The sequence below is a fragment of the Lactuca saligna genome, chromosome 8 (genome assembly GCF_052625555.1).
Source record: "Lactuca saligna cultivar CGN05327 chromosome 8, ASM5262555v1, whole genome shotgun sequence".
NCBI classification, from domain to species: Eukaryota; Viridiplantae; Streptophyta; class Magnoliopsida; order Asterales; family Asteraceae; genus Lactuca; species Lactuca saligna.
Genome location: NC_136424.1, coordinates 134,400,553 through 134,422,194, shown reverse-complemented (window position 1 = coordinate 134,422,194; position 21,642 = coordinate 134,400,553).

The following is a 21,642-nucleotide window of genomic DNA, read 5'->3' as shown; positions in this document are numbered from 1 at the left end:
AAAGGAGCCATTAGGATTCGAGCCAGAAGCATTAGTTGAAGACATCTGAAGAAGAAGAACAAGTTTAGTTTAGATTTAAGAGAGTCCTTAATAAAACACCCAAATGTAATATTAAGGCTAGGATCCAATCACAATATAATATAACTTAGAAGAGGTATGCCGTAATCTAAGCTATACCATATTTGAAAGGTAGGTGAATGACGATTCACCAATTTCCACCACGAAAACCGAAATATTAAATATTTAGTTTTTATTGGTTTTAGAAATTCCTAGATTCTTTGAGATCCAATGAACTTTTCAAAGGCATGTTTCGATCTCGGGAGTGCCCTCCAGGTTTTGTGACTGGGATGCCGAGGATCACAAAACGAGGTGTGAAGTAACCATGCAAATCACTTGGTACCCTTAAAGTTTATCACTCAATCGATGTGCCGGTAAACCACACACGCTCCACCGATACTATAATAAACCTTAAGTCACCCTTTACCTACCTTGTTAAGTCCAAGTTAGTGTGCCGGTTAACCACACACGCTCCACCAACGACTCAGACAAAGTGTAAAGTGTAATTTCATGGATTAGCACCCTATTCACATTTTTCCTAAAGTAACTAAGATTGGGAATTTAATAAACATTTAGTTACTTTATATATTCATCATACTTTGAATGAGAATTTATAAGTCCTTGTCTTACCCGTTCGGCTAACGACCTTCCACCAGTCAAGCAAGCGGTGGGTGATAATATACACCCATTAAGTCACCATTTTATAGGCAACAACCTTATACCCACCTTATAGACCGGCTTCGTGAATGAGGCGTACTAGCGGTAAGACGACTTGTTCTTATACATATATATATATATATATATATATATATATATATATATATATAATTATTAAATCATCATAATATAAGTATAAGGGTTGAATTTTAACTTTTAAAATTCTAGGGGTTGGAACTAAAGTTTTAACTTAACTTTACTTGTTCCAAAACTTGAGGGCAAGTTTTGTAACTTTCAAAACTTTTCATTTCTTGTAACTTATGAGTTTAATAGAGTCATAAAATGAAGACTCTTCATTTTTATAACTCTTGTGTTTTCTTAATGGTTTTTAACTCAAGTGTGACTCTTGGTTTTCCATAACTTAAGGATAAGTTATGGACTCCATTAAAACACATTATGATCAAGAATTAAACTACCAAATAGGTTACAAATAATTCCTATGATCATCTAAAACATCATAAGAACAAGAACATGAATATGAACATAGTCAAAAATTACATAAAACTTTGTAATTTTGATAACTAGTTGTTGTAAATGAATTAGCAAAACATTACACCACCAAAAACAAGTTTACATTTACTAAAACAGTTTAGGGTAATGTTTCTAATTCATTTTCCAGCAACTGAATCGAAATTCTGCACTCATTCGACCCTACTCGCCGAGTGCATGAACATGACTCGCCGAGTTGGTTGAAGATACACATGGACTCGGCGAGTCCCCCCTATGGACTCGGCGAGTCCGATCGCAGACAGCAAATTTTCGATTCTGTTTTCAACTTTTAAGAACAAATAAGAACAAACAAGCCTAGGCTCTGATACCACTGATGGGTTTTGAGCATTCTAACACTTCCTAAGTGTACATGCAACCCTAATAACCTTGGATCTATGTTTGTCTAATTTGTCATGCAAAGTTGATTTCCAAGGTTATATTCCTATCTAGCATACATGGGGAACAATTTAAACATAAAGTATAGATAGAATAACTTACCTTGTTGTTGCTTGTGTTCCTTGAAACCTTGTGAGCCTAGCACCTCAAGTGGTGATGCCTCAAATGCTTCACACAACACCAAATGCTCTTGGAAGAACTTATGAGAGTATACTCACTTCTTCAAATCGGCCAAGCCCTCTTTTCTTTGTGCAACCGATTTAGGAGGAGATCATATTCCTTATATAGTGTTGACACATCTAGGGTTAAACCCTAATGTGTCATGACTCTTCATTTCCATGACCCATGGGTTTGTAACTCCCATGGAGCATCCATGGAGCATCCTATGGGTGGAACCCAACTTGATGATCCATGGAGCCTTTTAGCCCACTATACAAGATATGGATGATTTACTTAATCAACCCATATATTTAATTAGTTATCTTTTGATCACTTAATTAATTCTAAATTAATTCTTGATCAAACTAATCAAATAATATTATTAATATATTAGAACTTATAATATATTAATAATCTCCAAGCGTTATTTCTCTCATTTAGTTTATCCAATTGCATGGTGCCATGCAACCCAAATGGACCATGCCGGGTCGGGTCAAGTACATACCAGAAATAGTTATGGACTTAGACACCTTATCCAACACTTATTTGTGAGGAAGAAGGATGGGTCGCATCGTATGTGCATTGATTATCGGGAGTTGAACAAAGTAACGGTGAAGAACCGTTACCCACTTCCGAGGATAGATGACTTGTTTGATCAGCTTCAGGGAGCGTCTTGGTTCTCCAAGATCGATCTACGCTCCGGTTATCATCAGATGAGGGTTAGAGATGAGGATGTACAGAAGACTGCTTTCAGGACCCGGTATGGTCATTATGAGTTCGTGGTGATGCCATTTGGGCTCACCAATGCCCCAGCCGCATTCATGGATCTCATGAACCGCGTGTGCAGACCGATGCTGGATCGGTCGGTGATAGTATTCATAGATGACATCTTGGTATATTCCAAGACACAGGGGCAGCACGAGGAACACCTGCGGGAGGTGTTGGAGACTTTGAGGAGGGAGAGACTTTTCGCAAAGTTCTCCAAGTGTGAGTTCTGGTTGCGCGAGGTGCAGTTTCTTGGTCATCTCGTCAACCAGAAGGGTATTTTGGTAGATCCGGCCAAGATTGAGGCCGTGATGCAGTGGGAGGTCCCGAGGTCTCCATCTGAGATTCGGAGCTTCCTAGGGCTGGCAGGGTATTATCGGAGATTTATTCAGGACTTCTCCAAGATAGCAGTGCCGCTCACCCGACTAACCAAGAAGTCGGTGGTTTTTCGTTGGGGGCCTGAGCAGCAGGCGGCGTTCGAGACTCTCAGACAGAGATTGTGCGAGGCTCCAATCCTTACCTTGGCAGAGGGAGTAGAGGACTTCGTAGTCTATTGTGATGCTTCGATCACAGGTATGGGAGCAGTATTGATGCAGCGAGGCCATGTGGTAGCTTATGCCTCGAGACAGTTGAAGCCTCACGAGGCTAATTATCCTACCCACGACTTGGAGCTGGGGGCAGTTGTATTTGCCCTCAAGATTTGGAGACATTACCGTTATGGGGTCCGCTGTACTATATACACGGATCACAAGATTTTGCGATATCTTATGGATCAGCCGAGTTTGAACATGAGGCAGAGGAGATGGTTGGACGTGCTGAAGGACTATGACTGTGAGATCCTTTATCATCCAGGGAAGGCCAATGTGGTGGCCGAAGCCCTGAGCCGCAAGGTGTCGACGGCCCCTATCAGAGATCTGTGTATGAGGATGACAGTGATCACTCCGTTGTTGGAGCGGATCAAGGAGGCTCAGATGGAGGGCCTCAAGGAGGAGAGGCAGAAGTGTGAGAGGATAGTGGGCCGAGTAGCTTCATTTGATTACGACAGTCGGGGTTTGTTGACGCTTCATGGTAGGGTGTGGGTACCGTACTGGGGTGGGGTACGGCAAGTATTGATGGACGAGGCTCATAAGTCTCGATTTTCTATCCACCCAGGAGCGACGAAGATGTATCGAGATCTTTGACCTGATTATTGGTGGCCTTGCACGAAGCGGGACGTCGCTTGGTATGTTGAGAGATGTTTGATCTGCCGGAAGGTCAAGGCGGAGCACCAGAGACCTCACGGCAAGATGCAGCCGTTAGACATTCCCGTGTGGAAATGGGAGGATATCACCATGGATTTTGTCACCAAACTCCCCAGGACCGCACATGGAGTGGACTCGATATGGGTAGTAGTGGATCGGTTGATGAAGAGTGCTCATTTTATTCCGATTCAGGAGAGTATATCGGCGGAAAAGTTAGCCGATATCTATGTGCGGGAGATTGTGGCATGTCATGGAGTACCGGTATCGGTGGTGTCGGACCGAGATGTTCGTTTCACGTCCAGATTCTGGAAGCGGTTCCATGACGAGATGGGTACTCGTCTCCATTTCAGCACCGCTTTCCACCCTCAGACTGACGGGCAGAGCAAGAGGATGATTCAGACTCTTGAGGACATGCTTAGGGCATGTGTTCTAGATTTTGGGGGCAGTTGGGATACGTATCTTCCATTAGCGGAATTCTCGTATAACAACAGTTATCATGCGAGCATTGATCGACCTCCTTTTGAGATGTTATATGGCAGGAAGTGCAGGACCCCGATTTGTTGGGGCGAGGTCGGTCAGCGAGTCATAGGGAGCACCGAAGTGGTGCTCAAGACGACTGAGTTGATCTAGCAGGTCCTTAGTAGGCTGCAGACTGTGCAGAGTCGGCAGAAGAGCTACGCCGACAGGAGGCGTTCGGACTTGGAGTTCCAGGTGGGAGATATGGTTCTTCTGAAAGTCTCACCTTGGAAAGGTGTCATCAGGTTCCGGAAGAGGGGCAAATTGGGCCCCAGATTTATTGGTCCTTTCAGGGTTTTGGCCCGGGTGGGTCGGGTTGCTTATCGATTGGATCTTCCCGAGGAGCTTAGTCAGATACACAACACCTTCTACGTGTCGCAGTTAAGGAAGTGTTTGGTGGATGAGACAGCAGTCGTTCCCCTAGAGGACATTCAGGTTGATAGCGGCCTGAATTATATTGAGAGGCCGGTCGCGATTCTGGAACGGAAGATCAAGACCTTGAGGAACAAGGTAATTCAGCTAGTGAAGGTGCAGTGGCAGCACCGGAAGGGGTCTGAATGGACGTGGGAGGATGAGGAGGAGATGAGAGCGCACTACCCGGAGATATTTGCAGATCCAGCCGAAGCAGACTTCGAGGACGAAGTCTGAGACAAGTGGGGGAGAATTGTAACGACCCGTTCCCGGTATGTTAATTCATTGGTAATTGTTGTAAGTTTTGCAAGAGGGACTCGGCGAGTTCATAGCCTGACTCGCCGAGTAGGGTCGCGAGTTCGAGCACGCGTGAGCCGGGGACTCGGCGAGTCCATATCCCTGACTCGGCGAGTCCATCCGTCTGGGTGAAACCCTAAATCCCCGGGTTGCCCACTATTTAAGTCACCTTATAGCCCCATTCTCGCCTCCCTCACCCTGAGAACACTGTGAGAAAGAACCCTAATCCACCTTGAGAGCTTATAAGTGTTTTTGTGCCATTTTGTGAAGGTGTGAAGAAGGAGAAGAAGAAAGGAGCAAGGAGAAGAGTTGTAGTGCAAAGATCCAAGGGCAAATCTGAGTTATTTGAGGTATTTTCGGATTTCCCCTCTTGTTATATGCTTTAAACCTCCATTAGAGCTCTTCTAAGATATAGTTGATGCTTGTTCCAAGCCTTATGTTTGCATGAATGCCTTAATAAGTCGAGATATCTTTAGATCTGAATGATTGGGTGTTGTAGAGCCTAGATCTACTGCCTTTTTGGAGTTACTTTGCATATTAACCATAGATCTACCCATTTTGTGCATCTTTTAGCCTTATTTCCCTTATTCATGAGGTTGTACACGTAAAGTTGGAAACTTTACGTGGTAAATCAGCTTATTGGACTCAGATCTATCAATTGTATGTGTTGGATTCAAACAAAATCAAGTAAAAATCAGTTGCATGGCGGCAACTCGGCGAGTCGGGAAGAACAACTCGGCGAGTTGGGTCGCGAGTTCCCGATTCCTTCATTTTTACCAGTGTCGAGTGGATCCAGTGAGTTAGAGAGTGGACTCAGCGAGTTGAGGGTAGACTCAGTGATGGAGGGACTCGGCGAGTTGTTCATACAACTCGGCGAGTCCAAGGCAATCTTCTTAAGATCAAGAACAACTCGTCGAGTTTGTTCATACGGCTCAGCGAGTCGGATGAAGATTGTCTGAGTTCTTGGATCAAGTGGGTACTCGTCGAGTCGATGCCACACTCGACGAGTAGCAGCGTGTAGAACTGAGAAGTGAGAGTAGGACTCGGCGAGTTGGGCGGCCCAACTCGGCGAGTCAGCCCAAAAGAGAGTTGACTTTGACCAAGGGTAAAAGAGTCATTTTACCCCAAGCGCAGTGTTTAGTATTTGATTGAGTGTGTTTATGGACTTGTAGCCGAGGAGATTCAGGAGCAGCAACCGTTAGCTTCCCGAGCCACACACTCAGCAGCCAGCTTACGAGGTGAGTTTCCTTCCAGTAGGAACGGGTCTAAGGCCACAATGCCGGCCCGTTCAGTTAGCAGTAGTTTCCGGATTTAGGTCCGATGCAGTAGCTAGTATGTTTGATGCCTTCGTGGCTCGAACAGGATTTGTGTGCTATGTTTTATGCGTTAAGTGTTATGTGTTCCGGGCTACGGCCCGATGTAGTATGCCGTATATGTGTTCATGTTAGTTGATGTGTTATGCTATGCCATGTTCAGCCAGTCGGTCCCGGACTTCGGTCCGATGCAGGGGACAAGGTCCCAGTCGATTCCGGACTTCGGTCCGATGCAGTTAGTTCTGGACTTCGGTCCGATGCAGTTAGTTCCGGACTTCGGTCCGATGCAGTTAGTTCCGGACTTCGGTCCAATGCAGGGGATAAGGTCCCAGTTAGTTCCGGACTTCGGTTCGATGCAGTTAGTTCCGGACTTCGGTCCGATGCAGGGGACAAGGTCCCAGTCAGTTCCGGACTTCGGTTCGATGCAGTTTCCGGGCTTCGGCCCGATGCAGTGGGCGAGGCCCAATATGTGTTTATATGTTATTGTATGGTATGTGGTAGTTTGGGGGAGCTCACTAAGCTTCGTGCTTACGGTTTCAGTTTTGGTTTCAGGTACTTCCGCAAGCAAAGGGAAGAGCTCGGGGTGATAGCATCGCACACACCACAGCTTAGCTTTTATCCTAGGGATGGTTTTAGTTGTTTTGGATTTGATATAGTATGATACCGTTTTCCGCACAGTATTTTATTATGATTTGGGATACATCGCGTATGTTTTTTTTTATGTTATGATACTCATATTATGGTTTTGATTATATTGAAAAACGAAATTTTTTTGGGTCGTATTTTTGGGTCGTTTCATTCTCATTGCAAGTAAAAGTATATATATATATATATATATCTTATATATTATTGTTGGTGAGGTTTGTAGTATTATTAATTTTTGTTTTTTACTCCAAGACTACCAAGTACAGACGACGGCCAGACAAGAAGCATCGGAGGGTGGATCATTTTAGCAATGAAGCCATTCTGAAATCCAATAACCCAAGCGACCCTTCAAACTAGTTACCATGTACCATGAGTAGCTAAGAAGAAGTGTAATTAATTTATAATAATTTTATTAGGACCTTTTTGCTATAGTTGTATTCCTCTTTCGAGGATACGAGTTCTCTATAGCCAACATAGCTCTGATACCAAGCTGTCACACCCCCGGTGGGGTAGCGGAATACACTGGGCTATGCGACTTGGTTTATGGATCACAAATAAACTGAATATAGCATAAGTACAACAATAAACCAAATAGCATTTCATATTCCATCTTGGTGTTTGAATATAAGGTTCTTACAGATAATAATAGTACATGAATTGCTTAACAGATAGGCAGATAACACAACAACTAGTAAACTAGGTCACATGTAAGCCATTCTGTCTTGAATGTTTGTATAGCGATTTCCTCAGAATACAGTTAGTTTTGAGGTCTAACACAAAGTTGGTGACAGTTATAGGTTTTCGGCTAACAACACTAATACTTGTAAAAGGTCTAAAAAGTATTTTCTTTGTAAGTATAAGAATACTTAAAACTATTTTTGTAAAGAGTCTTTGAAAACCAAAATGTATATTTATATAAGTAAACCAATACTTATAATAGTTTTGAAAGAAACCAAGTCCAAGATTTGTAGTAAAAAAGAGACCATAAGTAAATCCATACTTAAAATAGTTTTGAAAGAAATCAAGTCCATGGTTTGTAGTAAAAGAGAGACCATAAGTGAATCCATACTTAAAATAGTTTTAAAAGAAACCAAGTCCATGGTTTGTAGTAAAAGAGAGAGATTCTAGATAATGTATATAGTGAGTCCTTTAACCGAGCTATGTGACTGAATGTACCCCGTAAAACGTTTCATTGGACGTTGTAGTAACAATAGTAGACGCTTATCACCCGATTCAATTGATCGGTTGAGGTTGTAGCTAGGAACCATAGGTGGGGATGTCAACCTCGTATAGATTTATACATATGTATCTCGCTTCGAAGATTAACGGTTATAGTAGTACCTGAATGCGAAGTGTTTATACTTAGCTAGTGAATATAGTCTCACTAAAAAGCCCTTAACAAAGGTATGTGAATAACTCTCAGCCCTAACTTATATGTGGATAAGTTAATAGGCTTAATGAATTGTATAAAATTCATAAAAGCCGCGTAAATGTCATGTATATATAGTGTAAGGTACTCGCTTATATAAAGTATGTACATATATAAACTTTATGTATTTAAACATACAAATATACATGCATAGAAATAGTCTGAACCTTTGAAATACAACAAAGTTTTATGACATACAGTGTCACATAGAATGATATATTTTTGTATCATGTAGTATTGGTTGTGTGGACTAGTTATTTCACGGTAAAATAACTATAATATGTATATTGAAAGTGTATACTAGTTTATTTGTAACAATTTGTTGCATTGTTAAATAACATTTTTATAAGTTAGACTTGTACTGATTTTGTTAAGAATTTCCAATGAAGGGGCTGAAATGCTTAACTTAAATAAAAGTTTGAAGATTGAGATTTATTTTGAATAAATGGTTCAACAAGGGGGTTAGTTTGGTCGTTTTATAAAAAAAAATAATAATAATAACTTAGGGCTTTTATGCCCTCGTTTTCCATTGATCGGGACAGAGGAACGAACGGAAGCACATAGAGAACATGAACGAAGGGCAGACAAGGCGAAAACACGAAGGCAAAAAAAAATCGGAATCATAAATCGGTGGAGGGTTCAATCCTCGCCTGATCGAGAATGAGAATCACGAATGAGAACATCAACAGGGTGAATTGATGGTTTGGTGGGGGAAATCGCGAGGAGGAAACGACCAAAACAAGAGGTTGTTGCCTCTTGTTGTTCATCAGAATAAAAACACACCACCTCTTGGTGCTTTACTAGTCCGGAGAAGAGGAAACAAGAGCAGCAAGGGCTGCTTGAGCAGCTCTTGTGCTCTTCTGTCTAGGAAGGAAGGTACGAAGGCAAGGGGGGGGGGGGGGGGGGGGGGAGGGGAGAGGTGCTGATGGAGCATCGCGAGCAGCAACAGCAGCGCAGACGTGATCTTCGGAGGTAGTTGCCCGGTCGGAGAAGGTGTCGTATGCGAGTGGTTCAATCAGTGGGAAGGATTGGCTGTTGTGATTAAACTCAATGGCGTAGATCTAAAGGTTAATTTTCTGTGATTTCTTTGTACAAGTTGAGATTGAATGGAAGATTATACGTGGATAGATATCTTGTATATGTATTATTTGTGGGTGTGTTTAGAGTGGATGGTTGAAGGTCCATTGACAGAAACGAAGAAGAGAAGAAAGCGGGTGTAATTTTTCCCTTGCGTGTGATTAAGTGCAAGATGGATAGTGGAAGGCAACTCATGACATTAGCTGTCATTTTCTTGATTACTGTGTATTTGAGATAAAATAGAAAGAAGTTTGTATAATCGATTTAGCTTTTTTTTTTTTTATTTTTTTATTTTTATTTTTATTTTTATTTTTATTTTTAGTTCTAAATATTGGTAAACGTAATTAAAACGGGATATTTAATGGGTTAGCCGGTATCCCACCGGTACTATGCGCATGTGGCACCTTACGTGTACATGAGAGTTTTACCCTTCCATTTCCACTGCATTCGTCGTCTGGTAAGCCAATTGAGAGAAAAAGCTAGTGTTTTTAGAGAGTGAAACACGAAAGAATTAGGGTTTTACTGAGAGAAACAAAGGTAAAACCCAATGGCTGTCAATTCAGAGGAAGTTCACCATGAATCATCTGAAGAATACGACTCTGAAGAATACGAAGATGGTGAGGAGGTGCTTGATACTGAGCACATAGATGTGGAAATGGAAGAAGATGATTTCAAGACACAGGGTAAAGAGAGATGCAAGGATGCTTTCTTTAACTTCAGTTCTGATTATGAAGATAATGAAGTTGATGAAGAGAATGCTGCTGCTGATGAATATGAAGAAGGATTTGGGTTAAAAGAGGAAATCGATGACACAACAGGGGCTAATGATCTTCATTTGGGAGATGCGGTTGGTGCATGCTTCCCCATTCACGATCCATCACTTAAGTGGAATAAGATGAAGCCCTTTCTTGGTGAAAGGTATGAATCACCACATCAGTTGCAACAATGTCTCACTAATTATGCTATTAAGTCAGGGTATAACATTAAATTTGCGAAGTGTGACACTGTGAGATTAGTTGCCAAATGTGGTTCTAAGATGAAGTCTCAACCCTGTCCATTCAGAGTTCATGCTTCCTAGATGACTCAAGAAAGGTCTTTTCAGATTAAAACCTTAGTCGATGAGCACAAATGTGTAGGAAATTTCAATATATCAAATTTAACGAGTCCTAGATGGCTAGCAAGACACTTTTTGAAGGAGTTGATAATGAAACCTAACTTGAAGTGTAAGGGGATGCAATCAATAATTAGGACCAAATTTCATTGTGGGGTGTCTTGGTCTAAGGCTTACAGAATAAGGTGTAGAGCAATGAGCATTATAGATGGTAAACTCACAGAACATTATGCTAGGGTGTGGGATTATTGTAATGAATTACTAAGATCAAATCCTTGTAGCACTGTCCAAGTGGGTGTTACTATCAATCTAGATCAAACAACATACTTTCACAGGATGTATGTGTGTTTTAAAGCAATCAAGGAAGGTTGCAAAATAGGGTGTCGTAGGTTAATTAGTCTAGATGGATCTTTCTTGAAAGGGACATGTAAAGGAGAATTACTCACACAAATAGGGAGGGATGCAAACAACCAAGTTTATCCAATTGATTGGGTAGTTGTTGACATTGAAAACAAAGCTAATTGGAAATGGTTTCTGGGACCGCTCACAGAGGATCTTAATCTGCAAGATGGATGAGGGTTTACTGTAATTTCTAATCAACATAAGGTTTGTAATTTCTTAGCATAATTATGATTTTTCCTTATCATCATCTTATATGTTTATGTATTTATTACATTGCAGGGATTGCGTGAAGCAACCAAGGAAGTACTACCATATGTGGAGCATAGAATGTGTGCAAGACACATATATGCTAACTTTAGGAAGACCTATACTGGAGTGGAGTTCAAGAATATGTTCTGGGCAGCCTCCTTTTCAACTATAGAGAGTGAATTTATGAGGAAAATGGATGATATCAAAGAGGTCAATCCTAATGCTTATGAACATTTGCTTGCAAGACATCATCACACATGGTGTAGGGCATATTTTAGGACTGATGTAGCATGTGAGGCTGATGTAGCATGTGAGGCAGTTGAAAATGGTATTGTATAATGCTTCAACGCCATCATATTAGATGCTAGAAAGAAACCCCTTTTATCATTGTTTGAAGAAATTAGGTTGTACATGATGGATAGGTTCTACCATATGTTACAAAAGTCAGAAAAGTGGAAATCAGTGGTTTGCCCAGCTACTATCAAGAAAATGAGCAAGTTTGGAGTGGATTTGAGATTTGTCTTAGCATTTTTATTGTTCCTTATCATCATTCTTCAAATTTCATTGTTATGATTTTATTTAGTAATGTCATTATAGGAATTGGAATGTGAATCCCAGTGGAGAATCTATTTTTGAAGCTAGGAAAGGATTTGTAGGGTATGTGGTTGACTTACAAAGGAAAGTGTGCACCTATAGGCTTTGGGATATCTCAGGAATTCCATGTGTACATGCACAGTCTGTAATATTATTCACTGGACAAGATCCTGTTCAATTTATAAGTGAGTGGTTCAATGTAGACAAGTCCAAGGCTATATATGCAAACAATATACTACCTGCGAATGGTAGAAATTTATGGCCTGGAACTACATACACAAAGCCTCTACCCCCTTTAGCTAGAAGAATGCCTGGGAGATCAACTCTAAAAAGAAAGAGGCATGTCACTAAATCTCGAGACAAATACTCCCAAAATAAGATGAAGGTTACTGGAATAGGAAGGACAGTCTAATGCAAAAACTATCTTCAAAGGGTACATAACAAGGCATCTTATAAGAATCCCAAGGTCACACCAGAACCAAACCCAAGAAAAAAATGGGTAGACCAAGATTCGATCCGGATATCAGTCATTGGACTAGAGGTGGTTTAAGAGGTGGTGTTAGAGGTAGTAGAGGTGGTGCAAGGTGTAGTAGAGGTGGTACATGGGGTAAGCGAGGTGGTGTAGTGGGTAACATAGGTGGTGCAAAGGGTAACATAGGTGTTGCATTAGGTAAGAGAGGTGGTAACGGTAGTAAAAGAGGTGGTAGGGGCAGTGTGACATCCTCATTTTCACGGCCAGAAAAGACCAATTTTGTTTATGCTTTATAAAAATCAGAGTACCTCTTTTAATAAAAATGTTGCGGAATTTGTTCCCAGTAAAACATGATAAATACGTTATTAAAGCATTTCCGAAAAAAAAGTATTTTTAATTATTTTTAAAACATTTGGGATGTCATCGTCAATACAAAACCATAAGCATAAACAGAACTTACATTTATTTACACTAGTGATGTACATCTCTTTAATCTCTCAGTGTAATGTGACTTCATCTCAACACTTGTAATATAAATAAACTAAGTGGGTCAGATTGGAAACCTGGTGAGTACATAGGGTTTTCAACCCATAATAATATAATTATTATGTTTAAACAATCAAACAATCGACCCAATTACCCATCCTCATTATCTTCTTTACTCTTAAGGATCTATCCTAAGAGTCATCTATCCCGCATTCATTCATTCTGAAGTCCTTTGCTTCCAGAGTTATAGGACTAGCACTAAATCCATAGCTGCCAATGCTCGTTAGTAAAGCACTAATTCCACAGCTGTTGGTTACTAAATCCATAGCTACCAGTGTTTATCTAATAGGTGCTAAGTCCATTGCTACCAATTCCTAACAAATACTAAGTCCATAGCTACAAGTGTTTGTCCAATAGGCACTAAGTCCATAGTTGTCGATGTTATTTGTTAGGCACTAAGTCTATAGCTGCCAATGTTTACTCACATCATCTTTTATCTTTCATCATTCATCTACCCATCTCATACCCAACATTCTTGTATATTTAAAATACGTATACAGTTCAAATCATTTAAAACATGTATAAAAAAACGTTCATTTAGCATAGACAGCAAGTATTCAGATAATATGAACACATAGCACATAGTTTATATAAAATACTTCATATCTATGTGTAAGATGAAAGTAACTATGCACTCACCTTTGAAGGTGGTGACTCGGTACTTGGACAACGCTTCATTTGACTTTAAAATAATTTCCTTCGACGAAACCTAGTATTATTACCACTAGATTTTAGTCTAATATTTACTGTGACTAATTATTAGTCTTATTAATATTGTTATTATATAAGCGTTTAAACAATACTTTTCAACCACTATGTACATACAGGGGCCAGACATAAAACACCGGAGGGCAGGACCATTTTGGCGTATAGCACTTCTGAAATCCAACAACCCTATGCGGCCCTTTAAACTAGATTCCCCATACCGCGAGTAGTTAAAAAGATATTATAACGACACTTATATAAGTCATAATAATAGCTCAAATATTTATTATAAATTTATAATAACAATAATAATTTTAAATATAAAGTATATTTAAAATATGGTAAGCATAACTTACTTACAAGGGGATTTTAGCTAGGAGTCGGCTCTGCTGGGGCAGAACTTTGTCGCTGAATCTTTCTAAGAAAGATTCGTGCAACGCTTCAGCGCTCACCTTACTATACTAAAACTACAGAAAGAGAAGTCGAATCACGAGGGACCGAAATGCTCTCAAGAGAATGGTGCAAGAAATATGAGAACCCAAGCCTCTTATTTATAGTAATTGTGTAACATCCCGAAAATACGAGCCAAAAAATTTCATTTTTAAATACACATACTTAGCAAAACATTAGAATAAAACATTCACCGATCATATCATTTCATAAAAGATGTGCGTGTTTGGAAACCAGTTTATAAAAACATAATAAAATCAGAGTACTAATCCCTAGGAAGATCTCATAGTGCGGAATACAAAGCGTGTGTGTGATGTGCTGCTACCGCGCTAGCTCCTTCCCCTTTGAAGAAGAGGTACCTGAAACCAAAACTGAAAACTGTAAGCACGAAGCTTAGTGAGTCCCCCCATCATACCACATACCATACAATTCACATATCATACATATTGCCAGGCATTTATGGGGTGCCCAACCTACCCGGTATAACCATTCTAGGGTGCTGACCTACCCGTGTCAAGCCATTCTGGGGTGCTGACTACCCATGTCAAGCCATTCTGGGGTGCTGACTGCCCTTCGGTCCTAACGACCGAACCTTGGGGACTATTTCACCCCTACTGCTACTATCACATATATCATAACATAACATATTATCAGACATATCTGGGGTGCCTGAACTACCCTTCGGTCCTATCAACCGAACTCGGGGACTAGTCCCCTCCTACTACCTCTATCGCATATAACATAACAAGCCAGCATGCAACATATAAGCACATACTGTCAGACGTGTCTGGGGTGTCTGACTACCCTTCGGTCCTAACAACCGAAGTTTACTACTATCACATACAACATATCATGCTAGCATATAACATATCAGGTAGTAGCAAACCTAGATGATATCACAAAGACAATCATATATCATACGTATCCTACTGGTGGGCCGGCATTGTGGCCTTAGACCCACCGCTACTGGAAGGTAACTCACCTCGAAAGTAGCTGCTGAAGTCTGCTTGCTGAGCGTCTAACTGTTGGATTGCAAATCCTTCGGCTATAAACCATAAATATAGGTTAGACACCCATAAATACCCTTAGGTCAAAAGACTGACCCTCCCTTGGCCCAAGGTCAACTCCTTGGTCAAAGTTAATGTCCATTTGACTGGACTCGCCGAGTCCTTTTCCTAGTAACACGGTCCTACTCAACCAGTCCTTCTTCCCACTCACTGAATCACCCTTAGCTCATGACTTGGGACGATTGAACTGACTCGTGACCCGACTCGCCGAGTTGGAAGAACAACTCACTGAGTTCCAGGCAATCTTCATAGGACTCGCCGAGTTGTTCATCCAACTTTCCGAGTCTAAGGCCATCTTCATGGAACTCGCCGAGTCCCTATGACCCATTTCCCATATAGGCCAAATCTGAGACATGCAACGCTTCAAAACCATAGATCCATGTTCCTTGAGCATGCTTATCACGTAAAGTTGCAAACTTTACGTGCATGCATGGCCCTATAAGCTCAAAATGTCAAATTCAAACTCCTCAAGAGGTCATAGACTCAATGGGGACCTCAATCACTTCAACCATAGGAACTTTATGCTACTAATTCATCCAATAAGTCCAGATCAGAAGTCCTTTCAGATCATTAAGCACCACACATGGAGTTTGGTGTTTTAAGGCTTGAAAACCACCCATTTGGGACAAAAATGGTAACTAATGATCTAAAGATCAAGGTAGAGACTTTTCTACTTGAATGGAAGCTTCTCCCTGAGTAGATTTCGGACTTACTCTTTTCCTTGCACTTCTTCAACCACCTCTTTCTTCTTCTAAGCTCCAACCTCCTTCACAAGGCCAACAACTCTCTTAAGAACAATATGGGGGGCTAGGGTCTCACTCTAATGCTCTCTGGAGGTGTTAGGGACAAAGGAGGCCAAGATAGAGTGTTTAAATAGGGTGCAAACACCCAGATTAGGGTTTTTGCCCAACCAGGGCCTACTCGCCGAGTCCGGGGACCGACTCGCCGAGTCCAGAGTCTAACTCCCGTACGTTGTCCCACTCCTACTCGGCGAGTTGGCCCATCAATTTGCCGAGTCCAAGGCAAAATATATATATTTTAAGAAAATAAATAGCAAGGAGTACGTACTGGGAACCAAGTGCTACAAATTGAATTTACAAAAACTACCATCCATAATTACTTAATGGCCGTATAGTTACATAAACGACTAAACACCCCTTCATAATACTATTTAAAATAGATTTAACCATATTTGTACTAAACTAATGTCGAAAGAACTCAACATTAGTCTTATAATGATCGCATCGTCGATACCTTTCTAATGATATATACATATGTATATATGTGTGTACGTATATATGATTTATACTTTATTTTAATACGTAAATATGCTATTATAATTTGTAACTCGTTTATACGAACTCCATTTTTGACGTTATTTATATCCACGCGTAGGTGGAGACGTACTTTACAACTTTCGTTTAGACTCCGTCGGCTAATTTTGACTTTATTTCTAAAGTTATATTTTTAACAGGCTTGGACATGATTGGTCCGTTAAAATCTCATAACTTCTTCATCTGATGTCCATTTTCGTCTGTCTTTTTATCGTTCCGCTACTAATAACGAGATCTTCGATTCTCATTTAGGTTGTGTCGGCTAAAAACCGCTCGATCTAATATTCGAATTTCGGGCTGTACACTACTAATCCGAAACTTCGAAAAATCATAACTTCCTCATACGAAGTCAGATTTGGGCGTTCTTTTCGGTTTAACGTATTCTACGACTTTCGTTTAGATCGTTAAGGCTAAATCTCGCTCTATCATAAATTCACTACTTACATTTCCTGGTATCGTGTCGGTTCCGTCACGAAACTTCGACGGGTCATAACTTATTCGTTATAACTCGGATTTCGGCGGTCTTTAAAAAAAGTTGTACACTTTAAATTTATTCTCAAATGTTCTCGCAATAAGAAATGTTATCCACTGAACGCTCATATATATATATATATATATATATATATATATATATATATATATATATATATATATATATATATATATATATATATATATGCAATTACGTCATAGTTACTGGTAAACGTAATCAAAGCGAGATAATTATCATAGTTACTGGTAAACGTAGTCAAAGCGAGATAATTATTCGGTCAGCAGTACCATAATGACTTCCATGTGAGGTGCTACATCAGTTGGGTACCGACTGACCCAATAATTATCCCGTTTTGATTACGTTTACCGATAACTACGATCTGATTACAAAAAATATAAAGACTAAATCGATTATAGGGTCAATACATAAGAACTTTATTGCAGTTTTCCATATATATTTATATAGCTTAGGAAATATGTGGTTGTTATATACGTAATTTTAACTATAAAACCATCAAAAACTACATAGTTTTAACAAAATGCAATCAAATATCTCCATTATCTTTCTTCCATCCTCTAAGACCATCTCCAAATCACTTGCATTTTTCCCCAAAAATGTAGTAAAAAAATATGGTAAATAGTGTTTCATCTCCAACCATACTCTATTTTTTTAATATTTTTTATCCCAAAAAATATATTCCTAGTATATTCCATTATTCAAACTTAGATAAATTGTTAAACACACAATTTCTACAAATTTGATTTTAACAAATAGATAATATATATTTTATTCATTACAGTAATATTATATACACATTTATATAAATGTTTTTAAAATACATTATAATGTTTTAAAATTTCAATATGGATTTAAAATTTGATATGAATTTATACAAAAAAAAAACTTTATATTCATAATTAATTAATATATTTTAATATATAACAAAATATTGTAAATAGTAAATATTACATTTAAGTTATAATTAGTAGATTAAATAAACTAGAAATGTATAAATATATAAAATTAAAGACTAAAACCGACAACTCAAAGTTCATCCCCATTTTGGGAGATATGAATAGTATTACACAAAATATGATGTAATACTATTCATATCCCCCAAAATGAGGGAATAAATGTTGTAGGGTTGGAGAAGAATGCAGAAAAATCTTGAAAATAAGAGTTAGTGGGAGATGCTTAATTTAATTGAACTTATGATAGACTTTATACATATTTTTTTATAGAGTTTTAAAACTTTAATTTTGCACCACAAACCCTGTATAATAATACTTTACCAACTAGTTGTAGGTCTTCATATTGATATTTAATATAGAAAATCATAGTGACAGATTGCACCACAAACGTGTATAATAATACTTTACCCATGGACGTTTATGCCTACGAAAAATAGCTATAGAAATTTTCATATTGTAAGTTCATATTTCTTTAAACATACTTTCATTGTATTTAACTATTAATAAATAATTGATACATTTATGTTATTTTTGGGAACCGGATGCAAATCCATTAACGAATTTGGTAGTTATAAATGCCATACTGGAGTGGTGAATTGTTTTTAGATAAGTAAATTTTGGTGCATGCATACATTTGCTTCAATTTCTATCTTTATTATGGATGATGAATCATTGTAGTGGTTGCCAAATTCTTGTGATTTGATAACAAGATGATGAACGAGTGGATTATTGTAGTGATTCAACAACATGATTATTAAAAGGAAATGTGCTTTTATTTTTGAGCTAGTTAAATGCAACATATACATGCTTATCATAACATCATACTTTCATTTTGTGATACTTATAGCATTGTACTTTCAAAAATAATCTCAATTATGGCTATAATAAACAAATAAATGAAAGTACATTGCTATATTTGTATTTTTGTGATCATTGATTATGGCATGTTGATACAACAGGAACAAGTGGTGACCTTTGATTCAAAACTAAAACTGAAGAACACTTGTCGGCCTTTATCGATTCAACTTACCTGGTAATTTGCCAAGTAATCCACAAAATAATTCTGAGTTTTGTTTGTAAGCACTTAGTTAAACATTTGTAGTTAACTATTTAATGTGTATTACTAGACACATTTAATATGGTATTAGAAAATGTTCTTTAATAATATGTATTTGTATTTGATATTTTTTAACATATTGGATGATGTTTATAAGTTTTATTGTAATGTTATTAGTTTTGTGGTTGATTTTCAATATTATTATAAGCTTAATGTGATGGGGTTTTTCAATATTTTGGATAGAAAAAATTAGAATTTCTATAATTTTTGTTGTTTATTTTTAAAAATAAAAAGTAATCAGTGACAAAATACCTACGAAAAATCCATAGGTAATTTGGCCCATAGGAAATCATTTGGTACTAAAATCAATGTCAGTCAAAGTGGACCCTATCGGCCATCCGTAGGAAATACGTAGCTATTTTTTCATAATTATTATGTAGGTATTGTACCTATGGAAAAAGTTGTATGTATTCCGTAGTTAATCCGTCGCAAATCCGTAGATATAAATTACCCATGGACATTTATGTTACATGCTTTTTTTTCCGTACCAATTACGTTGCTATCGTCTTTTACCTACAGATTGTGTTGTAGGTAAAGCCAATTGTTTTCTTATAGCGACTTCATTGTTAATATTATATTGTTTATTCGTTAGAAATTATCATTTTCAATTGACAGTATTATATATCTCATAGAATTTGCTACATGTTATTTTAATCAACTTACATATTCTTTATATTTGTTGTATGAAAGTGAATCTAGAATTCAAACTCACCGATGTGCAACTTATGGGTGACAAAATAACCGAATTGAAATTCGTTTTTTATAAGGTCGAGTTGTCAATAATATCATCTTTATAAACATAAATAAACCAAATAAAAAATAAGCACCAAGACATACAAACAATATAAAACACTACAAAAGTAGTTAAATAAACCCAAACAAACAATCTAAGACTATTCTAAATCTTTTGTTACTAATTATAAGTCTATACTATGAACTAACAATTGAGACTATTTTAAAACAAGTTCACCATCGAGTTACTTATTTCGGAGCGGTACATGATTATGGAGCACTTCACTTCGATATATATAAATAATATCGAAATGTCATTAATTACGCAATTAATGCATCCGTTACAGAATTCAAAATCGAAATGTCATTTATTACGCAATTAATGCATCCTTTATAGAATTCAAAAATAGGGACCAAAACCACTAATTGATTAAGCGTTTAAACTATCAAGTTTAGCATAATTGATTAAGCGTTTAATACCAAAACTGTCAAGTTTTCGAAGCTGCATTTGTGTCCATGCAGGAGTTCGGTGTTTTTGGTCTACGGAACCAAGATTTGCACCCCCTGTGCGCGGGTAGGAATTGTAGCATAACCATAGACACAAACTTGTAAGCCTTCCATGCAATGAAGCTTATAAACCTTGTTGAGTTTGGTCTCTCTACCAATGTGAGACTCATTCCCACATTCCTCTCTTTTGCTAAACTTATTCTCAAATACCCATATTTGAGTATCGATATCTCATTCACTTATACTCTATTTTGGACATATAATATATCGTTTCGAAGTCCTCGTGGAGGAGAACACAAACCCACTTAGAGTTCGTTATATATACAACATATGTATATATATATATATATATATATATATATATATATATATATTGAACAAATTGAATGTTCATAGAAAAACACATAAGTATAAGTATATTAAAACTAGATGAATATTTACGCATTGTGCGGGATAAAAATATATGGCTGAAAGAACGTTACTTTATCAACAATATTTTTTAAGTTTCTTAACAATGTCTTCAAGTGCATTTAGAGTGATTTATTTATTTGTTTATTGATTTTTACCCATGAAACTTTCATATATAATTAACCATGTGTAAAACTTCTTTGGGTAGATATATAAAAATGTGCATCACTTTGCAAATTTGTTATTTTTTATTTTAGCTACACACTAAATTAATAAGATATATTGGCTTATAGAAATCATTCACCACTTTTAAAATATATTTTCCTATATATTGATGGCTTTTATAGTCACCCACATCCATGCCAATTGTTTATATTCATTGTAACCATTATTTATGATATGATTTTGATATCATTTTATTAATATAAAAATATACCATCTTATATAAGAAGTAGAATGTATATTTATACACATTGTAAGAACATAATATTTTAAAAGTTAATCATTTGAGTTATAAAAAGTAATGACTTTTAATATTTTAAATAATAAGTGATGTTTGATAAAGTTAAGCTCATGATACTTTTTCCCTTTTTAAAATTAATAATATATTACAATTTGTTAAGGTACAAAGTTTTCCATGAATGACTTTGTAATGTTTGAATTTTGTAAAACACACTTGCATGTGGAGTATTAGCCTTGTGACACAAGAGAGATAGAGAGTGAAAGAGAGATATGTAAACACCTCCATATATAGTGGGTTCATACCACTTGTAGAGGTGTGCTTGAGAGATGTAAAAGTGAGTGTGTAAGTGTGTGTTATTTATGTAGTCTAGATTTAGATCCTTTTTGTAACACCATATACAATCAATACATCTCTTAAACACCCAAATCACCATGTTCAATTGTGCAAGCTTTAATTTCGCATGCCAAACCATGTTCTTTTGTCACTACAATTGGTATCAAAGCTTGGTG